Source organism: Ceratotherium simum, chromosome 32 (assembly GCF_057802395.1).
Source record: "Ceratotherium simum simum isolate JZ-2026a chromosome 32, ASM5780239v1, whole genome shotgun sequence".
In the NCBI taxonomy this organism is placed as follows: domain Eukaryota; kingdom Metazoa; phylum Chordata; class Mammalia; order Perissodactyla; family Rhinocerotidae; genus Ceratotherium; species Ceratotherium simum.
The window spans coordinates 32,836,083-32,858,092 of NC_141931.1; the positions used below are offsets into that span (position 1 = coordinate 32,836,083).

The window sequence follows — 22,010 nt, forward strand, 5'->3', positions numbered from 1 at the left end:
GCTTAACCCGAGAATTCTGAGGCCCCCCTCCCGTGAATCCCATCACAGGGGATGGAATGTGCTCCTTCCTGCCAAGACGCTCCACCCCACACTGCCCCCAGACGGATCCATTCTCAGACACAGGAATGACAGAACCGGAAGGAAACGGCCAATACCGACGGTCACGGATGTGGCCAGGTTGGAGAAAATGATGGCTGAATTTAAGCAACCAGTTTTGGTGAAAATGTCTCATTACTAACCTACTAATAATAACTAAACAGCTGGTTGTTTGAATTCAACTGTCTCTGGTTCCAAAGTCTTGCACGAGTTGGTAATGGCCTCCCAGAGGTCCTTGATTATTGTAAAGGATAACTGACTTTTGGGTTGAGTTTCACACACACAATTTTGCTCTGCGTGTGTAGACGAATTCTAAACGACCACGTACCTGATGTCCAAAAATATTTATGTCAAAAATCAGCTAAAAACCAGATGACAGGCACATTTTTCCTGTCACCCTGGACTTGCAGGGGCTCCTCCAGGGTCAGACGCAAGGACCCTGAGTCAGAGCAGAGCCACTCAGGACGTGTCCTAGTTTTAGCACTAGGACGGTCACTTAACCTTTCCATTTGGGGCATCTTAATAAGATGGAAATACAAACGTCTCCTCACAGCATAATTTGGTGAGTGGGACAAAGTACATGAGACGCTTTGAAAGGTAAAAATTACTTTATAATGGCAAAGCTCTAAGTCAAAGCTGATTCAGTTTCGTCAGTGATACCCTCGTGTCTGGTGGCTGCGTCTCGCCCGAGCCACTGACGTTTGCCCTCCTCTCACACATCTGATAACATCTCCCTCTTTGCAGAATATGAAATATTCTAAACCTAGGGCTAGGATTTCACCTCAGTGAAGACCATCACTGCTGCATGTGGCCATTCTTTCATCCAGCCGGCCAGCAGCCACTGATCAGACGCATCTCTACACTGGGCACCATCCTGCCGCATGAGGGGTGCCAAGAAAGACACAGCCCCCCTCAGGACCTAACAGTCTAGAGCACAGGGACAGTGGTGCAGGCAGAGAGCCGTTGCTTAGGTTTGAATCTCAGCTCCACCTGCAACTGGGGACTCGACCACAGGCCAATCAGCCTCTCTGGGCTCGGTCTTCCCACCTTCAAAATGGGGACAACAGTAACACCCACCTAGGAGGGTCGTTTGAAGGTTCAATGTGTTCATGTATAAACAGCACTTAGAAAGATGCCTAGCCTGTTATAAGTGCTGTTATTAGAAATAGCTTCTTTTATTCATAAATTACTTACTGAGTGCCTACCATGTGTTCAAGCCCATCTTCAGTTCTGGGGAAAGAGCAAAGAACAAAACAGACCAAGTGCCTGTGGGGTGAATCTTGTACCCTGGTGGGTAGTGGGTCACACAGAACAACTGAGATCCAACGTAAGAAGAAGCATGAAAGAATAATGTGCACAGAGTTGTGGGGCCGCGTAAACAAAACGTTGCCAAATTTTAAAATTTGGAGTGTCACATGGATTTTTCTGCCACAGATTCCAGGATAACATAATGTGGTCTGACCCATGAGTGTGAAGGAAGGAAGGAAGGAAGGAAGGAAGGAAGGAAGGAGGGAGGGAGGAAATGAGGGAGGGAGGGAGGGCAGGAAGGCGGGAAGGAGGGAAGGAAGGAGGGAAGGAGGGAGGGAAAGGCACCAAGCAGTGTTTCTTCTCTATTGTGCAATATATTTCCAACCCCCAAAGCATACATCAGTGTGTTGTAGCAAGGACTTTTTTTTTTTTTTTTTTTTTTAAAGATTTTATTTATTTATTTTTCCCCCCAAAGCCCCAGTAGATAGTTGTGTGTCATAGCTGCACATCCTTCTAGTTGCTGCATGTGGGACGCGGCCTCAGCATGGCCGGAGAAGCAGCGCGTCGGTGCGAGCCCGGGATCCGAACCCGGGTCGCCAGCAGTGGAGCGCGCTCACTTAACCACCAAGCCACGGGGCCGGCCCCCAGCAAGGACTTTTTCAACATTCCCCAACTCAGGAGCTGTGACTGTCCACCTTTCCACTTTGCTGGGAAACTCAATTCCAGAAAGTCTTGAAAGCTGCTCTCAGACTTCCCTTGGAGAATGGCAAAGTTTCACAAAGGCTTATGGAAAAATGGCACTTAATAGTGGCCAATGAGGGGCCGGCCCGGTGGCACAGCTGTTAAGTGCACGTGCTCTGCTTCGGAGGCCCAGGGTTAGCAGGTTCAGATCCCGGGCCGATGCACCTCTCGTCAAGCCATGATGTGGCGGCGTCCCATATAAAGTGGAGGAAGATGGGCACAGATGTTAGCCCAGGGCCAATCTTCCTGAGCAAAAAAAAAAGAGGAGGATTGGCATTGGATGTTAGCTCAGGGCTCATCTTCCTCACAAAACAAAAAAAAAAAGTGGCCAATGAATACACTTTTTTCGGTGCAGGCAATTTATCCATATGAACTAAATTTATTATATGAAAGTGAGTCTTTACAAGGTAAAGCTTCACTAATTAGTAATTTATGAACATTGAGGAATAAATTGCTGAAATTTACTTTCTTGTTATAAAGAGAATATTTAATAAACAGGTTGATTAAAAAGAGATTAGGGAGAAATGTGCAAAATTATTAATAGAAATATTTTTAAATATTTATTTACTTAAAGTTGATGTGCCATTTAATCTTCATTCTAGTTCAGTTATTCAAGCAAATGCCCCAGAAACTCTAAGATGAAGTGATGTGTCCTATTCTGGTTGCTGTATACAAATTACAATGTCACAAAATTAAAGTACTTTAAAATAAAACATGATTCAGTTGCCCCCTCCACTCTTAGGTGGTATGCCAGTTCATCCACAGCAGTTAGCTCCTGTAAAGTCCTTTTATGAGGCTGAGACCATTTTGCAGTCATTATGAGGACTATGATAGCAAAAATGTATGCTTATAAACAGAGTAGTTTTTACTTTCATCAAAATAATGCAGTCATATGGTAAAAGTTCAAATAGAAGAGAATTTACGAATGAAAACTACATTCTCCCACCCACTCCCTGCTTCCTGTTGCTCCTCGGAGACAGCCATTTCTAACCATTTTTAATTTTTGTTCTCCTGACTCGAAATACTATATTGGTTCTATAAGCCTACATTTTCAATTCTAAATAATATCTGTTGACCCACACTATTAAAATGTGACACTTTTTTATTTTTCGTTACTGTATTTGTACTATTTGTGATTTTAGATAGTGTACCTAAACCCTTACCTCTTATATTACCGAATTTAGCTGGTGCACCTTCCCTTCCTGTTCTGTAAACCCAGGCTGGTGGGCCTCAGCCACGTCCTTCCCAGCCACTTTCTCTCCACTATAAGCGTATTTTTATATCATCGTAACGGTTGGTATTTATATTCCATTCTAGACCATAATGAAGTCTTCCATATTTTGTCTGTCCTGTGAGTCTAAGAGTTGAGATCCATTAGACAGCATCCACACGGTCAGAACATCGCTGAGAGCGGCGCTGAGCCAGAATTCCATGGACGCTCGGTCAAGGGAATGTCTCTCCTGAAAGAGAGCGCCTTGGCGTCCGGGTCACACAGATTTTCGCTGCCTCCATCACTAGCTCAAAACCATGCTACATTTAAGGCTGATTCAAATTTGTAGCTAGGCTTTGTTAAATAGCTTTTGAAATATTGTGTTTTCCCGAATACCAATTTTCTTTTCTCTTACTCAAAAAAAGAAAGCTGTGCCTTTGGCACGTGTGCTGAGTTATGTAGCCTCTAAGTCATCGAGTCCATAAAGTGGACTTGTTTCCTTCCCTATGGAGCGTCTGACCTTAGGCCGTGTCTCTGCACTTCCAGCCTGGACCACAGTCTCCAGCGTCAGTGTCTTCTTTCTCGTCTCTTCTCCTCGTCGGATAGGGTGCATCCTCAAGAAATAGCCTTTAAAACGTGTGGGGGGAGAAATTGAATACTCGAGGATTGCAAAATGTCCTGATTTGGTTCTCTCTCATACTACTGAAAGGGGGGAATTCTGAGCTTAAAAGTATTTTCCCTCATGCTCACAGTGATCACCACCCCACCACAACCACCACTTGGGGAGGAGAAAGGGCCATTTTTTAACTTGAATATTTTATAATTTCCTAATAATGAGTTTAGGTGTGAGCCATTCCCCTTCCCTGATACATTTATCATTGCTTTGATAACTTCCTTCCTTCATACACATTTTTGTTGAATTTTCAATGTTCCAAATTAATCCTCGTCTCCTACCTTCCCTTCTCATTGTTAGTCCACCCCTTCACTCTGTGTTCTTGGAAACTTCCTAAAGTCATCTGACAGCTCTTCGACCGCCCCTCTTTCCCTAATTTTTGAAATCTATGTGTATTATTCAAGACTTCGTCTTGTTCTCAGTTTCCTCCTTTCTCGAGGACAATCTTCTTGTTTTACAAACGTGCTGTCTCCTCAGATTTCTCCAAGGTGACTCGTCAGCAAATTCCTGAGTTCTCCTCTGTCCTCTGAGCGGAGGGATTCCTCTGTGACCAAGGCCTTCTTTCTTTATTTTCAGTCTTTCTCTTTTATGCTGCTTATGATTTTTGTTGAGTATTCACATTTGCGAGTAAAATATTAGATGGATTATCTATCACAGGCAATGGGCACGATTTCCAGTTGTACAGGTTGGTCACTTTTCCTGACACGATCGCCCCCAAATGGAAAGGCTGCCCAGCCCCTCTGTTTCAGTCGGCAGACGCCTCCTTGAGATGGGTGGGTGGGAGCTAGTCGTATGCAAGGGACCACCCGATGCTGAATGAGGAAAGCCCGCAGACCCCCTAACTTTTCTCAGGCATTTCCGCCAATTCCTTCAGTGTAAGTCTCTCCATTCTTCATCCTGAGAGGAAGCTTCCAGTTCAAGTGTTCTCTCCAAGGAGTAGGGGGCGCTAGCCAAGCAGGACAGCCACTGAACTAAAAAGTTAATTCAACAAACCCCCGTTTCAGATGCAGGCTCCTCCTGCCCTCAGTGCCTGCTGCCTCTGGGCATCGCACCTTCTCTGGGCTCGGCCTTGGAGACCAGCTCCTCCTGACAGCTGAGGGTGCTGGACTGTGGGGCTTCGGTTTCATCCTCTCCATTTCATTCCTCCACACCCTCCCCCTCTTCCAGGAGACTGTTGACAGCTGTCCAGCCATCTCCAGATCACACCACAGCTACAGATCTGCTTCCTCTGGAGTCCCTTCTTTCCACAGGGTCCAGGAAGAGAGGAGAAGCAAATGTGCTGGCTCACCCCCTTCCCCTGAACCAGAAATCTGGACAATGTTATTTAGCCAAGGTGGGAAGTGATGGCTCTGTCTTCTCCATATAAAGAAAGGCTAGGGGCCGGCCCGTTGGCTAGAGGTTAAGTGCACGTGCTCCGCTGTGGCAGCCCGGGGTTCGCAGGTTCAGATCCCGGGCGCGCACAGACACACCGCTTGTCAGGCCATGCTGTGGTGGCGTCCCATGTAAAGTAGAGGAAGACGGGCATGGATGTTAGCCCAGGGCCAGTCTTCCTCAGCAAAAAGAGAGGATTGGCATTGGGTGTTAGCTCAGAGCCGATCTTCCTCCCACACACACACAAAAAAAGGCTGGTGTTTCCATGAGAAAGTGACTCTTGAAGAGGCGATTAATAATGATGGTTTTCATTGGATATGTAAATTTATAATTTTGATAGCGCTTTCCCCTACGCTAATCAAGTTGATTGCTACAACCCTGAGAAGTGAAAAAGGTAGGCATCTTTATTATTACTTTTAAGAAATACAAACACGGAGACCGAGAGGCTGGGTGACTTTCCTAAAGTCGTTGGGGGTGGGGGGGCAGAGCTAAAATGTGGGATTGCAAATTCTTCATCCTTCCTGCTCCAAGTTCCCTTCACACATGAGCATCAAAGTGTGGTACTGAAGACGCAAGAACTTTTCATGTAAAATTGTTTATTTCTAAGTTTATTAAATAAATAACCAGAAGAAAGAGTTCCCTGGTGTGTATTTTCAGAAGTTTATGTTTGAACCTGTCTTTCGCTAACTTGGCCTGCAAAGCATGTTCAGAAGCTGTGGCTTTGACAGATATTCCTTCCCATTGAAGCTAACACCCAGCTTTAATCACTCCACAACTGTCTGGGATTATACCCGCCCTGTGAAAATGCACGTCTCTTGAAGACGGAGCAGGGACAAAAACAGCCTGGGAAGGTTGAACTTCGTGAAAACAGCCCAGAACAACTCCACTCAGGACATCAAACCCTTCTGGGCAAAGTGGGCAGGCCTGTCTTCTTGGGAGAAATCTGAAAGTGACAATTACTTCAACAGCGGAACATTAGTAAATTGTCCCCAGTTGTGAAACATGGAATGTGTCTGCTGTCTGCATTTTGCTCTGAACCTAAAACGACCACACGAGGTAAAGGAACCTGCTTTGCACATCCACGCCAGGCTCTGGCTTGAATAAAGCATCATGCACAGAGGCAGACCAGGTAAAGCTGGTATTTAAACCCTATTTCCCATTTGCACTTGATAAATCCTGACAGGTGAGTAATGTCTTTACAAACCCAGACAAAGAGAAGTGGAACTTCTCTTTTCAGCAGGAGGAGCATCCTCGAGAGCTCGTCTTCGCCGAGGCCTCATGGAGGCAGAGTGCAGGGAGTTTATTCCCCGATATTCCAAAACGTCTTTCTTTCCACTTTCCCCCCGAATGACTGGCAATTACTCTGATCATAAAATCAAAAGCAGAGTCTTTTTATTTCCACCCAGGAGGGCATGGGAAGATGAGCGAGAACAAATGAACCCGACAAAAACCCTAAACAGAAACCTCCTGCCGTGATGAAAGACGGCAAATGATCATCTGGATTTCAAGGAATTGATCGCAGTGACTGCTAAGTGGTACCGAGAACTGTGCAGCTGATGAAGGTCCCCGTGTGTGTTCAGGTGCATTAAGATTCATGGGGGCCAACATCTCGCACAAGAAGGAGTAAGATGGACAATTGATTTTAAATCTGTGGTGTAAACTGTTACATTTAAACCCCAAACGCAGGACAGATTTTACTACTGACCCTCATGTAGCATGAATGCCCACTTGTTTGTACTAAACGTCCCTCCTTAAAATGCAGAGGAAGAGAAAACCAGTCACCGAGTGGACGTTTGGCTCACCCCAAATGCATGCAGCAAAACACATTCCACGTTTCACAACCCGGGAAACTGACTGACGTTCTGTTGCTGAAGTAATTGTCGCTTTCGCCCCAACCCCACTCCCGGCTCATTTAGAGGTAAACGGCAGCTTAGTCTAGAATCCCTCACAAGGTCCTGACCAAGGCCGCCAGAACTAAACCAGCAACGGAGAGGGCTAAGTTTATTCCTTCTCAGTCAGGAGGGGCACATAAGGAAAGATGTAGAAAGGGAAGAAGACAATATTTTTGCTGCATTCTTTCGAGATCAGGTATCCCCATCAAAGCTGTTCAAATACTCCCTCGTTTTTCTGATTGTTAAGTCATAACCCAGCATTTAATTGTCCAAAAGATTTCACTGGGGGAAAAAAAACCCAACACTGTATTTTATCTTAGGGAAATAAAACTAACCTCATCTTTATTCTAGTCTCTTAAATTGCAATCTCTTAATGGAAACATAACACTAAGCTTTTTGCTAGAAGAATAAAAAGAAAAGACACCAACGTCTAGTGTTTATGTATGAGCCAGGATTGTTGTCAGTGTTTAAACCAGGTTATCTTATCCAACAAGGGAAAATACTCTCATGTTCTCCCTAATGGTGAACATCAGCTTGTAACTCTGGTTACACAAGCGGTGAGAGAGACAAAGAGAGGGAGGGACGGAGGGAGGAAGGAAGGAAGGAAGGAAGGGAAAAGAAAGGAAGGAAGAAAGGAAGGAAGGAAGGAGGAAGGAAGGAAGGAGGAAAGAAGGGAGGAAGGAGGAAAAAGGAAAGAAGGAGGGAGGGAGGGAGGGAGGGGGGAACTAGGGGGAAGGAAGGGAGGAGCTTCAGGAGGATTGTTGCGCGTTATCTGTCAGCAGGAGTTACTCGTCTTTGGCCCCCATGGCGTGGCTGGAGGGATAACAAAAATATTCTGAAGGGTTTGGACTCACTAACGAGCCAATGTGAAACTGGGCGAAGCTGTGCCCTTGGAAGCACTTCGGATTGTCAGATTGTGCACTTGGGTCATGGCGGACAGTCCTTTCTCGCCCAGCTGACCCCATATTTGAATTTTCTGGATTTCTCCATCTGCACTAGATGACATTGAAGGGCTGCTCTGTGGTCAATACTGGGGAGCAGAGTGTGCTGTCCTCTGACACCTCCAGGTTAGAACAGGGTAACCACACTAAGGAAACCCAGAGCCTTACGGTTCATCAGCAAAATGAGGTCTCTTGGCCTCCTGCCCAATGCCTCACAACCACAGGGCAGCTGCCCTCGCTCCCACCTTCCGTCAGGGCGCACCCTCACCCGCTCCTGTCTCCTTCCACTGTATGGGCTCACCAGTCCTCCAGGAAGGAGCTCTGGAGATGGCACCAGGAGAGCTTAGGAAAGGGAACTCTCCCCTGAGGTAAGGAGCCAGGCTCCCCAGGACCGGTACCCTAAGGGCTGGAGTGAAGAAAAAAGGACTCTCTAGCCCTAGAGTAGCTCTTGCTGGAGGCAAGGAGTCTCTGCCTTAGGGCCATTCCTGATGGTGGTCAGCTAGAAGGGCCAGCAGCCCTCAGACAAGTCAGGAGAGGAGATCAGAGAAGGGAGGAGAGGAGGGTGGGGGGCAGGGGGCGGGGGTAGGCGCCAGCCCCCTTTTAAGCCAGCGCATACCTATATCATTGGCCACTAACCAGAGGGTATCTTAACTAACCAACCAGAAGGCCACCAGCCATTTGAGCCAAAAGTGACTCACACACCTCAGCCAAGAAAAGACTAGAACGTTATCAGGAGGTTGGCAGAGAGGTGCACGTCAGACAAAGCAGAATCCGTAGGGCCTGGATGAGATTTCCCCTCTGAACTCCTTCAAATATGATCCCACATCTTCCTTCTTAAAAACTGAGAACAAGAGAGAACAAAAATGAGAATATCAAGTGATTGCTTACAGACGAGGAAAGCACTTCACTTAAAATATTTAGCCCCATGAATTATTCATGAGTTCTGGCTTCACTCTCATTATTTCTGGTTTTAGCTCTGGCGAGGTGATCTTGTCAGTCATCCTCAGTGGAAGAAAAGGAAAGAGTGCTTATCACTCAGATCAGGCCTTTCACACTTGTTCCTTTGATCTAAAAGAATGAGCTACTAATGGGGCGAAGTGCATGCCCAGCCCAACCCAAATGGGAAGATAAATAGATTTTTCAATCTATTAATTGCAAAGAGTTTCTTGTCATCCTACTTTCTTAGGGGTAGGATGAGGGAGGGCACTGAATGTATTTACTAGCTGTAACATCACCGTGTTTATACCCAGCAAAGCCCATCAAAATGCTGGTGTCTGGGCCATTACTGACAACCTCCTCAGAAGCTGATCTGGTCCCCTTTCGACCCTAAGGTATACCCTGTACCTCCTTGAATGTCATGCATTCCGAAGTCGTGTCAGTCAGGGATGCATCTGATTGCAGGAAATAAGATGGCTGATTAGCAGTGTCTTAAATGAATCCCTGTTTTATTAGTCTCGCAAAACCAGCGGGCTGGATGCTGGCTGCTGCTGGCTCAGGTCAGACCCTCGATGGTTTCAGCATCTGCAATTCTCCCGGCTTTTGCCTCCTTCCGTCCCAGACTGCTGCAGGCCCCACGCTCAGCCCCCCTCGAGGCAGGGAGGAGGAGGGATGTCCTGCACACTCCTGTTGACCAGAACCTTGATTTTCAATCTCTACCCAGGTGAGGGAGGAGGGCCTGGAACTCGCAATCAACAAACCAACCAATAGCGAGCGCCTCAAAGCACCTGCCCCATCTCCTTCCAACCCCCCAATCCTCCTGGTTACCACCTTATAACACTGAGCAATGACTGAGTTATTAACCCTCATTGGAAGAGACTAGAAAGGTCATGGTCACAAAATACGACTATAGTGGGTCTGCCCAATCCCCAACCCCCAAGTGTTCAATTTGGAGAAGTCGAGATTGTGTATTGGGGAAAATGTGTCAGACACGTTGTAGTCACGTAGACAAAGTCAAGTCCAACGGCTGAAACGTGACTGTCACTGTGCTCTATGTTGGCTCCATGGACCCCGCCTCACCCTGCCCTCCCACAGGGGGCTTAGCGGCTGTGACTCACCGTGAGTCACAGACACGTGTTGTGGGGTGGACCCCCACAGACCCCCAGGAAAGCCATTAGCTCTCCACACAGAGCTCTCAGCCTCTCATCTTTCCTCCTGTAGCCTCACCTGCAGCCCACTGAGTCTGGGGAGTGCAGTCCCGTAGGGAGAACTCATCGCCACCCACCAGTCAGTCCCTCTTGAGAGTCCAACCGTAGGGTCAGAGTGCTTGAGGAATTCGTGTGTTAGTGTCAGTCTCGGCATTGTCTCTGGTTCTACTCAGAGCCAGTGTCCGTGGGGGGCAGCAGCGCGGCCTGTCAAGGTGAAGACGGCACCTGACACGGCCACTCAGCCACAGTAAACTGACCCTAACGTGGTGCCCAGATCAGCGGCCACTCGTTCCCCATCAGGGCTCATGTGAACCTCGTCTACAGAACAAGTCAGGGGCGCCTTTGGGAGGGAAAAGAATGAGCGGTGCTAAAAGAGCTGAGTCACTGATTTTGAGCGTTAACCAAATCTACGTACTCCATCCTATTTTGGCCCCGTTATGACCTCAGAGCAGTGGGCCCCTCGCATCCTTACCAGGGCTGCTGCTGCCAAACTGGCCAATGCTCCCACCGCCCGACGGTCTGAGCAATCTGAAAGGAGGGGCAAAGCAGGCCAGCAGGGGGCACTTCCCTGAAGGAAATTGCCGGGGGTGTGATTCTACCAACCAGACGCTGGAGCTCAGAAACCGGGTTCACGGCTTCCTCACCGGTGCCCAGCAGTGTCAGCACTAAGGACTCACCAGTGAAAATGCCCCCATCCTGCAGAGTGTGACAGCAAATGGCACCTAGGTGCCTGCAGAGCCCATCCCAGAAGCTTCTCTGCAGAGCCCCCTGAATCTGGTGACCTTCACACCAAACACCCAACATCAGAGAAACTGACTCTCGGTTAGTGGCTTCCTTTCTGAAATTGCTTAACCAGAGCTTCCCCTCCATATAAGACTACCTGTCCCCAAACTGTGTCCCCACGACATGAGACAGCCAGTGGAAGAAGGAAAATTCTGCATCTGCTTTTTCACAAACCCGTGCACCCAGATTTACCTGTCGTGAGAATAACCTGGAAACACGTTTTAAAGACAGACTCTCAGGAACCTCCCAAAGAGATTTTCATTCCAGAGTCTTGGGGTTTATGTTGGTAGGGGGCCGATGTGGGCATGTATGTTTTTAACAGTGTCCAAGAGATTCTTCTATCAGGTAAATTCAGAAAAAATGGCAAACAACTAGCTTCGTTTCCTTCATGCACGGAGCAAATTTCAGTGCCAGTGAAAGCAGACCTGGCGAGACAGGCTCTGTTGTCTCCTCGCAGGGTGGAGGCACCGGGAAGGCAGGCAGATGGCCCAGGAACCACCCTCCACAGCCCCGGCCACACTCCACACAGATGCGCACACCTAAGTGGGCTTCTCTGATGATCTCAGGAGCCCGTGGCTAGTAGGGGTGCTCCAACTGGAACACAATTCCCAGGGTCTCTGCAGCAGACAAGCTTGTGGATGGAGCGTGGGGTCCCCAGAGCTGGCGGCCCTCCGTTCCTCTCTTGGGCTGCATCACTCCACCCAGCCTTCACTGAGCCAAGGCAGAGACTGTGGACACGGTGTGCCCAGGTGTGCTCAGGTGTGCGCAGGTATGCTCAGGTGTGCCCAGCCAGAGAGGATACCACACAGTCTTTCAAACACAGCCCACTCACTCACTCCCCCAGGGAGCCCGAGGCTCACGGAGGATTGCTTAGAGTTGAGGCTTGGAAGGTCAGGGCCAAAACGGTTACATTTCCCCGAAAGAATCACATGAAGAACACGATAAGCTCCCATTCGCCATGAACACCTGACCTACGATTAGTTTATTAGTGCAGAAAGCTTAGAGAGTTGTGCACAAGTTGGGAAAATATAGGATGGAGGGTGTGGTTTGAAGGATGGTCCCAAGTACAGACCCCCTTCCAGTGAGAGGGGTGGACAGGGAACCCCAGAGGGCAGCTGGGGAGCAGCCTGAGATTCCGGAGAGGAATTGCAAAGGCTCTTGCCGAGAAGGTCTACTCTGAGCATGGGGAAATGACAGAGGTTGGTAACAGTAGCTGAGAGGACCAGGGAGAGGAGATGGAGGTGTGAGAGAAACTGTTAGAACCCACAGTGAGAGCTGAGGGTGCTGGCTCTGCCTCCCTGTCCAGATGCAGGGAAGGGTGGATGCTGATCCATCTCCCCTCAGCATCCCCAGGCCACAGCCCCAGGTCAGTGTCTATTCCTCCGTTCCTGAAGGGCCACCCGCTTGGTCTGCAGACTGGAGCCTTTCCCCTCTGCAGTGCAACCTCCACAGCCTGTCCACATCCCTCAGAACCAGACCTGTCATTCAGTGATCTTCAACACCATCTTTGGTTCCCAGTTGCTTATAAGACTCGCCTTGATGTCTCCCATCACCCCATCCTCTCAGAAGATGTCCACAGATCTATGACAGCCGTCATCACCATGAGGTACTTCTCTCTTACCATGCCTGCCTCCTTCCTGGCTGTCAGAATAGGGTGACAAAAGGAGCTTTGGGACGTCACAGTTTGCATCCTCACTCCCTCGAATAAATTAGGTCTTCAACACACGTTGAATGAATGAATGAATGAAACACACAAAAAATATGCCCTTGAGATTATAAGGTAGGAGCTATCAGTAAGTACTCATCACTGAATTTTGGTTTTGCCTGTAGCCCGCTGCCATGGTCAGACTTATTTTTAAGATGTCCTCGAACATGCTGAGTTTATCAGCTGCTCCAAACAAGCTCTCTTGTTCTCATGTGAAGAATGAATGCTTTATAGTCGATATAGGTAATAAGAGAACGCATGGTTTTTGATGTCCTTTCTCTTGATAAGAGAAACAAATATATGCGGTACTAATAGCTAGAAATCACGGCACTTTTACCGCGTATCAGGCGTATGGTAAACACTTGACACAACTTTCTTTGATCCTCAAAAAACTTGATAGCATTAGTTTTATCCCCATTTTCCAGACAAGACAACAGATAAGCTCACTTGACCAAAGTCTCAAGCAAGTAGCAGAAACATGGCTATCTGACTCCAAGACTTGTGCCCTGGAGTGGATTAGGGTCTGCCTACCACGCCTGGAGGTCGGCCGTCCTTTACAGACCTATCGTCATTCACTGCGGAACACACAATACTCTACACATAACTTACCGTCCTCAAGTCAACGAATTGGCAATGTTGAGAGAAAAATAGCCCTGGAGGATGCTGGCGTCTTCTAATTGGTGAGACTGCCGTAAGTCAAGGCCCTCGTGGGAGGAAAACCTGCCGTCAAAAGTACATGTTTTCTTCTGTCTTAGTGCAGTCATGTCCCTCACAGACCAGACGTGCCTGAGCCGACATTTTTAAATCACTTGATTTCAAACTAATTAGAGCAAATTTAGAGAATAGAACTTAGAAGAGGAAGGAACTTATTCACAGGAAAAGACTGAAAATCAAACAGACTGACCAAATAGTGACTAGAAGTGACACTGCAGGAAATTCCCTGCAAATATTCGGAGGATGCCAACTGCAGGGAAGCTGGTAAAGACAGAACCCGAGCGAGGGAACGAGATTGTGCAGGAGGTCATTTGGGCAGACTCTTGAGGAAGGTTCCTGACACTGAGCTAATATATTGTGGAAGAGCCTTCCTTCCTCAAGGGGAGCTGTAGAAACCCTATTACTTGAGTCCTTAAACCCAATGGACACAGCTCTGGAAAACAGGGAGTCGGAATTAATTACAGACTGCACCCTCAGCAGTGTACATGTGGGATAAATACCATTCCCTTCTGTCCCTAAGTTTTATAGTTGTGATATTTGTTTCTTTGATGCTGGTTGGTCTATTTTACCTTCAGTTTTATTCTTAGAAATTTGGTAATCATTTTCCTCCAAAATTGGATGTAGTGTTGTGAAAACTCTATCCAAACAGTCTGAACAGGCTAAGAATTGCCTAGTCCCAGTTAAATAAATAAAAGTACCTTCCCAGAGATTGCCTGAAGTTGGGGGTGGGGTGCCCTGGGGAGAAGCCCACCAAATTGGACGTTCAATGCATCAGACGTAGGCCAGCTTGAGAGCAGGCCAGCCCGGTCACCTTCTCATGTCCTCGGAAACTGTTTCCCTGGTGGGGGAGACAGAGGGTGGAGTGAGATGCTCCTTCAGAGGAACAAACATACCGGTTCTCGGGGCTGAAGAGGACAATGCGAGAGGCCAGCCAGAGAAAGGCATCCACTCTTTACTGGCACGTTCTTCAGCTGTGTCTGCAGGCGGCAACCTTGAAGGATGAGGTAACCTTTCCCTCTGGGACAAAGCACAGGGGTGCTTGGTTACCACTTGGGATGAATCCGTGAACCCCCCAGGCTCAGTGTCCCCCAGCTGCAACTGAAAACCACTGCATGTGCAGCATCCTCTGGGACGCCTGCACATGCCTGCATGAGGCGGGGGGCAAGGGCATCGAAGCAAAATGAAGGTCCTCGTGCTGCCTGCTGTGCTGTGAGTAATAACGCCCTTTGTCTTTGGCCCAGGATCTCGTGTCTTCCACCAGCATCCATGAGGTAGTATCAGACTGATTTACCAGCTTGTAGGCAGGGTAGAATCCCAGAGCCTGACAAGATATCCTTCCAGACATCTTTACACGTATGCAAGGAAATGCACAGGTGTTCTTAACTTCCCCTTTCCAACACCAAAGGTAGGATGTTACACACATTCCTCCGAGTCTTACTTTTTTCACATGACAACATATCCTAGAAATCTTCCTACCCCTATAGAGGACTTCTCTACTCTGCCTTGTGGCTCCACAAGAGCCCAGTGGACACATGTCCTGTGCTTTAAACAGGCCCTTATTATTGGACAATTAGGTCATTTCTGCTATTTCTCTGTTGCAAACATTGCTGTAGTAAATAGCTTTGTACATACATCATTTTCACACATGTGCAGATATATGGGTGAGACAAATTCCCAGAGAGAGAACTGAGCCAAAGGGCATAGGCATTTGTAATCTGATATTGTTAAATTTTCCACCAAATGTACTCTATCTGTATATATTCCTGCCTGCTATTTATAAGAGTAGATGTTTCTCCACAGCCTTTTCAACTCTACATTAATAAGCTTTTGGATGTTTACCAACCTGATTGAGGAAGAATTACATCTTATTCTGTTTTGATTTTGATTATATATATGTTTTTTTAATCAGTGAGGTTGAATGTTTTTCCATATATTTAATAAGCATTTGTATTTTCTTCCTGTGAACTGTTTTCACCTAGCCTCTTCCCATTATTCTATTGAGGTATTTTTTTTCTAAAAGTTCTTCATATATTTGAGAGATAGTGCTTTGCTTGTGACATATATTGCAATTTTTCCCAGTTTTTAATTGTCTTTTTTACTGTCTTTAAGATGTTTTTCCATGCAGTAATATTTTTTATTTTTATGCATTTGAATTTGACAATTTTTACTGCTTTGGGACTTCGAATTATAATTAGAAAGGTCTTTCACCCACCAAATTTATAAAAAGATTATCTCACATTTTCTTCTAGTGCATTTACATCTTTTTTTTTAGGGTTCTTTTTTTTTTATTTAACCAAAGTCCACAGTTTACCTTCGGGTTCACTCTTGGTTTTGTACATTCTGTGGGTTTGGACAAATGTATAATGACATGTATCCACCATTATAGTATCATACAGAGTAGTTTCATTGCCCTAAAAATCCTCTGTGCTCTGTCTATTCATTCCTCCCTCCCCCATAATCCCTGGCAACCACTGATATTTTCACTGTCTCCATAGTTTTGCCTCTTCCAGAATGTCATATAGTTGGAATCATACATGATGTAGCCTCTTCAGATTGGCTTCTTTCACTCAGTAATATGCATTTAAGGTTCCTCCGTGTCTTTTCATGCCTTGATAGCTCATTTCTTTTTAGCACTGAATAATATTCCATTGTCTGGATGGACCACGGTTTATTTATCCATTCACCTACTGAAGGACATCTTGGTTGCTTCCAAGTTTTGGCAATTATGCACAAAGCTGCTATAAACATCTATGTGCAGTTCATTTTTTTTGCATCTAAACCTTTGATCCATTGGAATTTATCTTGTTGCATGGTATAAGGTAAAGATACAATTTTATTTTTCAGATGGCTCTTCAGTTATTAGATACCACTAATGGAATAGTCTCTCTGCCCCACAGGTCTGAGATGTTATTACCTTTATTCTGTACTAAATTCCTGTGTGAGTTTGGGTCAATTTCTGGACTCTCTGCTTTGTTCCACTTGTCCCAGTTCATCATCAGGACCACGGTGATTTGTTATTGAGCCTTTATAACCTGCGTGCTACCTACTAGGGTTTGTCTCCTAGCATTATCTTCTTTCCTTTTTATTGAAGTATAATTGACATACACTGTTATATCAGTTTCAGGTGTACAAAATAGTGATTCGATATTTTTATACATTACGGAATGATCATCACACTAAGTCTAGTTACCATCTGTCACCAAACAATGTTATTACAATATTATTGACTATACTCCCTATGCTGTACATCACATCCTTGAGAGTTATTTATTTTATAACTGGAAATTTATACCTCTTGATCCCTTTCACCTATTTTGCCCAGCCCCTCAACTCCCTCCCCTCTAGCAATGACCAGTTTGTTTTCTGTATCTATGAGTCTGTTTCTGTTTTGTTTTGTTTTGTTTGCTCATTTGGTTTCTTTTTTTAGGTTCCACATATAAGTGAGATCATACAGTACTTATCTTTCTCTGTCTGACTTATTTCACTGAGCATAATACCCTCTACATCCATCCATGTTGTTGCAAATGGCAAGATTTCATTCTTTTCAACGGCTGAGTAGTATTCCATTGTGTATATATACCACGTCTTCTTTATCCATTCATTTACTGATGGACACTTAGGTTGTTTCCACGTCTTGGCTATTGTGAATAATGCTGCAATGAACATAGGAGTACATATATCTCTTCAAATTAGTGTTTTCATTTTCTTGGGATAAATACCCAGAAGTGGAATTGCTGGATCATATGGTAGTTCTACTTTTAATTTTTTGAGGAACCTCTCTACTGTTTTCCTTAGTGGCTGCGCCATTTTACATTCCCACTAATAGTGCAGAAGCCTTCCCTTTTCTCCACATCCTCTCCAACACTTGTTATTTCTTATCTTTTTGATAATAGCCATTCTAACAGGTGTGAGGTGATATCTCATTGTGATTTTGATTTATTTTTCAGAATTTCCTGGGTTACCCATTAGAATCAGCTTGCCTGGTTCAAAAATAAATAAAACAAAACTACTCTCTTGAGCCATTGTCTTGGTCAAAAACAAACCCCTGTTGCTGTTCCTATTGGAATCACATTAACATTGTCAATCAATTTAGACAGGATTCATGAGGTCGAATCTTCCCATCCAAGAATGTGGCATGTCTTTCTGTTTGTTCAAGTTTTGTTGGTGTCTTTAGTACGGTTTTAATGTTTTATTAGTTACAATTCTGGCTCATTTCTTGTTAAACTTATTCCTAGTATCTTGTTTGTTGCTACCACAAATGGAGCCATTTCTCTCTGGTCGTCGTGTGTACATGAAAGCTATTGATTTCTGTACATTAACTTTGTCCTCGATCACTTTATCGACTCTCTTGTTTCCAGCCGCATTTCAACTGGGTTCTCTGGAGGTTTCCACATATACAGTAACAGCACGTTCAGACAATGATGGGTGTTACCTGCTCCTGTCCAGTGGCATGCCTCTGATTTCTTTCTCCTGTTACGATGGCTAATAGCCTCAGTAGATGTTAATAACGGGGTCATAGTGGGCATCCTCACCCTATCCCTGAATGCAGTAGAAATTCCTCTAGTGTTTCCCATCCAGCAGGATGCTGCGTGTGTGTGTGTGTGTGTGTGTGTGTGTGTAATCACATTGAAAAAAGGTCCATCTATTCTAGTTTATTGAGTTTTTATCAAAAGTAGTTATTGGATTTTGTCAGGTGGCTTCTAAGTGTCTGTGGTTATAATCATATTTTTGCACTTTAATTTTTTAGTATCATCCATTTTTACATTTCTGGAATAAACCACCTTGTAATGACTACTGGATTGTTCTTTTCCTCTGCTGCTTGGTGGTTAGTATTTTATTCAGAATTTTAACATCCGTAACTGAGGGCCTCTGCAGTTTTCTTTCTGTGTAGTGTCAGTCAGGTGGATAGATCAATAACATAGGCATTTCATAACAAAAATCATTTGAAGGTTTTCCTCATCTTTATATGCTCTGGGACACTTTAAGTAGCCTTGAAATCATCTGCTACTTAAAGGTCTGCAGAATTCTCCCACAAAACTAACTGGGCATGGGGCTTCGGGGAGGACAAGCTCTTTGATTGCTTTTTCTATGTATTCTATAGAAATTAGTATGTATGTGTTTTCTGTAACTATTTCTCTTGTTGTTGTACAAGATAGTTTTACTCTCAAAAGCCATTTTACAGGAAAAGAGATGACCAACAGCCTCTATGTTGCACCCATGTGCACGTGTTGCAGTCGACGCCACAGGCAGGCCCTCACTGCCCGGCGCCCCCTCCCCGCTGGTGGGAGCTGCTGGGCACCTTCCCAAAAGCAGACTGACCCCATGGCGCCCTGCATATTCCGGTTCTTTCTATCAGATCAGCCTAAGACTAGACTTAGTGAAGCCCCGTCCTGGCCTGGCTTCTTCCCCATCCTAGCCTGTTTCCATGACTTTCTTCCAAGTTCCTCCAGAGAGAACCCCCTCATAAATCACTGGCCGAGGATCCCGACTCAGCCTCCGTTTCCAGGGAGCCAGTGTCTGGAGTTCTCTGCCTCCCTCCGCTCCCTCTCACTCACACACATACTGTGTGTAGCACTCACGTGCTGTTTCTCACACAGCGTCTGATGTTGTAGACACTTCTGTCTCTGCGTCACCTCCCTAAACTCATCGTAAGTTCTCTGAAGGACAGGACTGTGTCTTGATATCTTGGTGTCTCCTACATTCCGAGGTGCTGGCCTGCAGGAGGTGTGATTAACGAAAGTGAATAAGCAAATAATGCATTTTTGGGGCCACATAATTGTCCTCGATGTGACAGAGCTGGAGTCAAGCCGAGCCAGGACTGATGAGGGGGAAAGGAAAGTGGTTTCTCCTTCTACAGCTCTGACTTCCACGGAATCAAAGGGGAGACTCAGACCCGAGCCTCAAGAGGAAGGGAACCAACTCTTAGAGGACTGTCTGTGCTAAGTTACACTGGAAGTGCCCCAGACATCTGCATATTGAAAAACTTTAAGAAATAATTATAAATGTTATTTTCCATTACTCTAAATACCTGCTTTAGTTAAGCTGGAATCTGCAAAACAATCTCTCCATCAAAATGGCTCCTGATTAGCTGTTTCTCAACGGTCCACATGTAACCGGGTAACCATTTTAGTTAGCATGTGGGTCCCTGGCCGCTGGCGCCCTCACTCACTGCGGAACTGGGGCCTGTGGGTAAATGACGCTCAGGTCCACCCTGACCCCGCCCCGGGAGGGCCGAGAACTGACCCCTCTTCGGGAACAGCCCTGCCAGCCGGTGGTGGGTGACCAGGGCAGTGGACCCTGTGGGGAGGGAAGCAGCTGCACTCTGAGCTGCTTTTAAATGTTTTGGTCAGTCCTAGGGGAGAAACCACATAGAGGTCAGCTGTGTTCTATTTTCACTTTTCTTGAAGCAGAGTCACTGCAGACTTCACGCCCAGAGCGTAGGGAAGTAATTGTCCAGTCATTTCTGAGATGGCCACGCAGGCAGACCTCAGCAGAGAGGGGACAGCGGTGACCAACCCGGCCAGGACCCGGGCAGTTTTCAGGGCCTGAGAAATGGAGACCGAGGAAGGAAGGGGGGCCTGGACAGGCCGCGGGAAATGCCGCTGCAGCTGTGTCCTTCTGCCCGGGCGGTCCCCTGACATACGAGGGTCGGCCCTCGGACTACAGCCCAGGGCCCAGATGCGCCCTCCTCTCCCCCACTCCTCCTTCCTCCCTCTGGGCTCACCGGCAGCTGCTCATCCTTGCCGTTCCTCCTCCTGACTCCCGTTTTGTCTCCAAGGAGGAGCCACACTGTGGGGGCAGGAGCGGGGCGGACGTCATGTAGGCTGTAGAACTAAGTCCTTGAGGCGGAAAGTTTCAGGTCAGAGCAACGAGCACGTCAAAGAACCATCACATGCCCAGCACTGTCGCCTTCACTGAACACAGAACGTTCGCTCCAGTGTGCCCTGACGGGCACGTCACGTCTTTAGAGACACGGCCCGTCGTGTATTTACCGGGGCACTCAACAGAGTGGGGATGACCGGCTGCTCATTGTCGCGTCCGTACCGACCACACGCAGCCCAGAACCTGGATCCCGAGAGCGCGGACGTCTGTTAAAGCTACGACAGGTCATGGGGGTCCCGACACCGTTCTCTCGATTCCCCGAGGGAGCACCTGGAAAATCAGACGTGTCAGGGACCCAGGAGCACTGACTGGACGGTCCCGAGAGATCCACCTCGTCACAGGGACTCTCCAGGGGCCCCTTCTGGGACTGTTCTGTGGAAATTCTGGTTCCTGCCCGGGAGGAAATCTCCATCTAAGTGAAGAGAAAACATAGCTGCATTTACATTTAGACCCACAAGACCCTGAGACCAGGAGAAAGAACCGACTGACTCGTGGCCCCTGCAGTCCCTCTAACACAGCAGGGCGATGCACATTTTAAGGACACTGAGTTTGGGGTTTGTTCTTGAGGTTTCTTTTGTTTTGTTTGTTTTCCATTCTTGCAGAGAATATCACTTTTGTTGATGAGATTTGTCCTGTGAAAAGTAAGCCATGGAGGCTCCACTGCACGTGTGGTTCATGGGCTCCTGCCCTCAGAGCTGATCCTATGGTGGGAAAGGGGAAAACGCTGAGGCCAAGAGCGGTGTGGAGGGGGCTCTCTAGGCAGCAGCCAGCATTTCCCCCATTCTGCAGCTGGGAACTGGGGCTCAGACAGAGTCAGAAAATTGCCCCATTAGTGAGACTGACCTCAAAAGTCTGCTCTCACCATATATAAAGAGCACTAACAATAACAGTAACAGTATAACTCGGGCCTGCTGTGAGTCTATATGAGGCTGGTCCTCGTGGAGCTGATGAGATTCGTTCTGTCATCAGATGTGACAGCCACAGGCAAACAGAAGCCTGGCTTCTTCGTTGTCACCACAAACCCATGAAAACACACTGAGCCCGGGGTTTGTGAGGCCCCAGGAAGCAGCTGCCACAGAGCCCTACAGAGACGAGGGCGCCCCTCTGCGCTCCCGCCGCGCTGTAGGGCTCAGAGGCCCCTGAGGATGGAAAGTGCTGGATGGAATGGAGACTTTATTACCTGCTGCTCATCTCCCATCTGTCCTGTGGCTCTTCAGGGAAAATGGAGGCCCCGGTGGCGCTGAATCAGAGAACTCTGCGCGTTTTCCCTGCTGTTGTTGATTCGCAATGTCTGTTCTTGGGTGTAAGCCGAAGTTTCGGGGAGCAGAGACATCGCTCCTGAAATGCGGCCCCAGACACCAGGCCAGGCCAGGCTGGGGTCCCGGGGAGCCGTGCCACAGGTGTGCAGAGCTCCCACTTCCGTGTGGGCCCAAGGGAGGCCCCGCGCCCCTGCAGACCGCCCTGCACCCCCAGCATCATCTGTGCAATGCGGTTCTGGAAAGGGACGCACTGGGCCAGGCGTCACTCCAGTGGGGATGGCCCTGCTGCAAGTCGGTTTGCCTTGACCGCCTCTCGGGCCAGGTGTCGGGCAGCAGCCCTTGAGGCCCAGG

General features: G+C 47.1%; 1 protein-coding gene across 1 annotated transcript in view; it reads left to right on the forward strand.

The window, feature by feature from the left end:
* Positions 1-22,010, forward strand: part of ADARB2 (adenosine deaminase RNA specific B2 (inactive)) — a 452,750-nt gene that overhangs the window by 384,426 nt on the left and 46,314 nt on the right. The window lies entirely within an intron of this gene.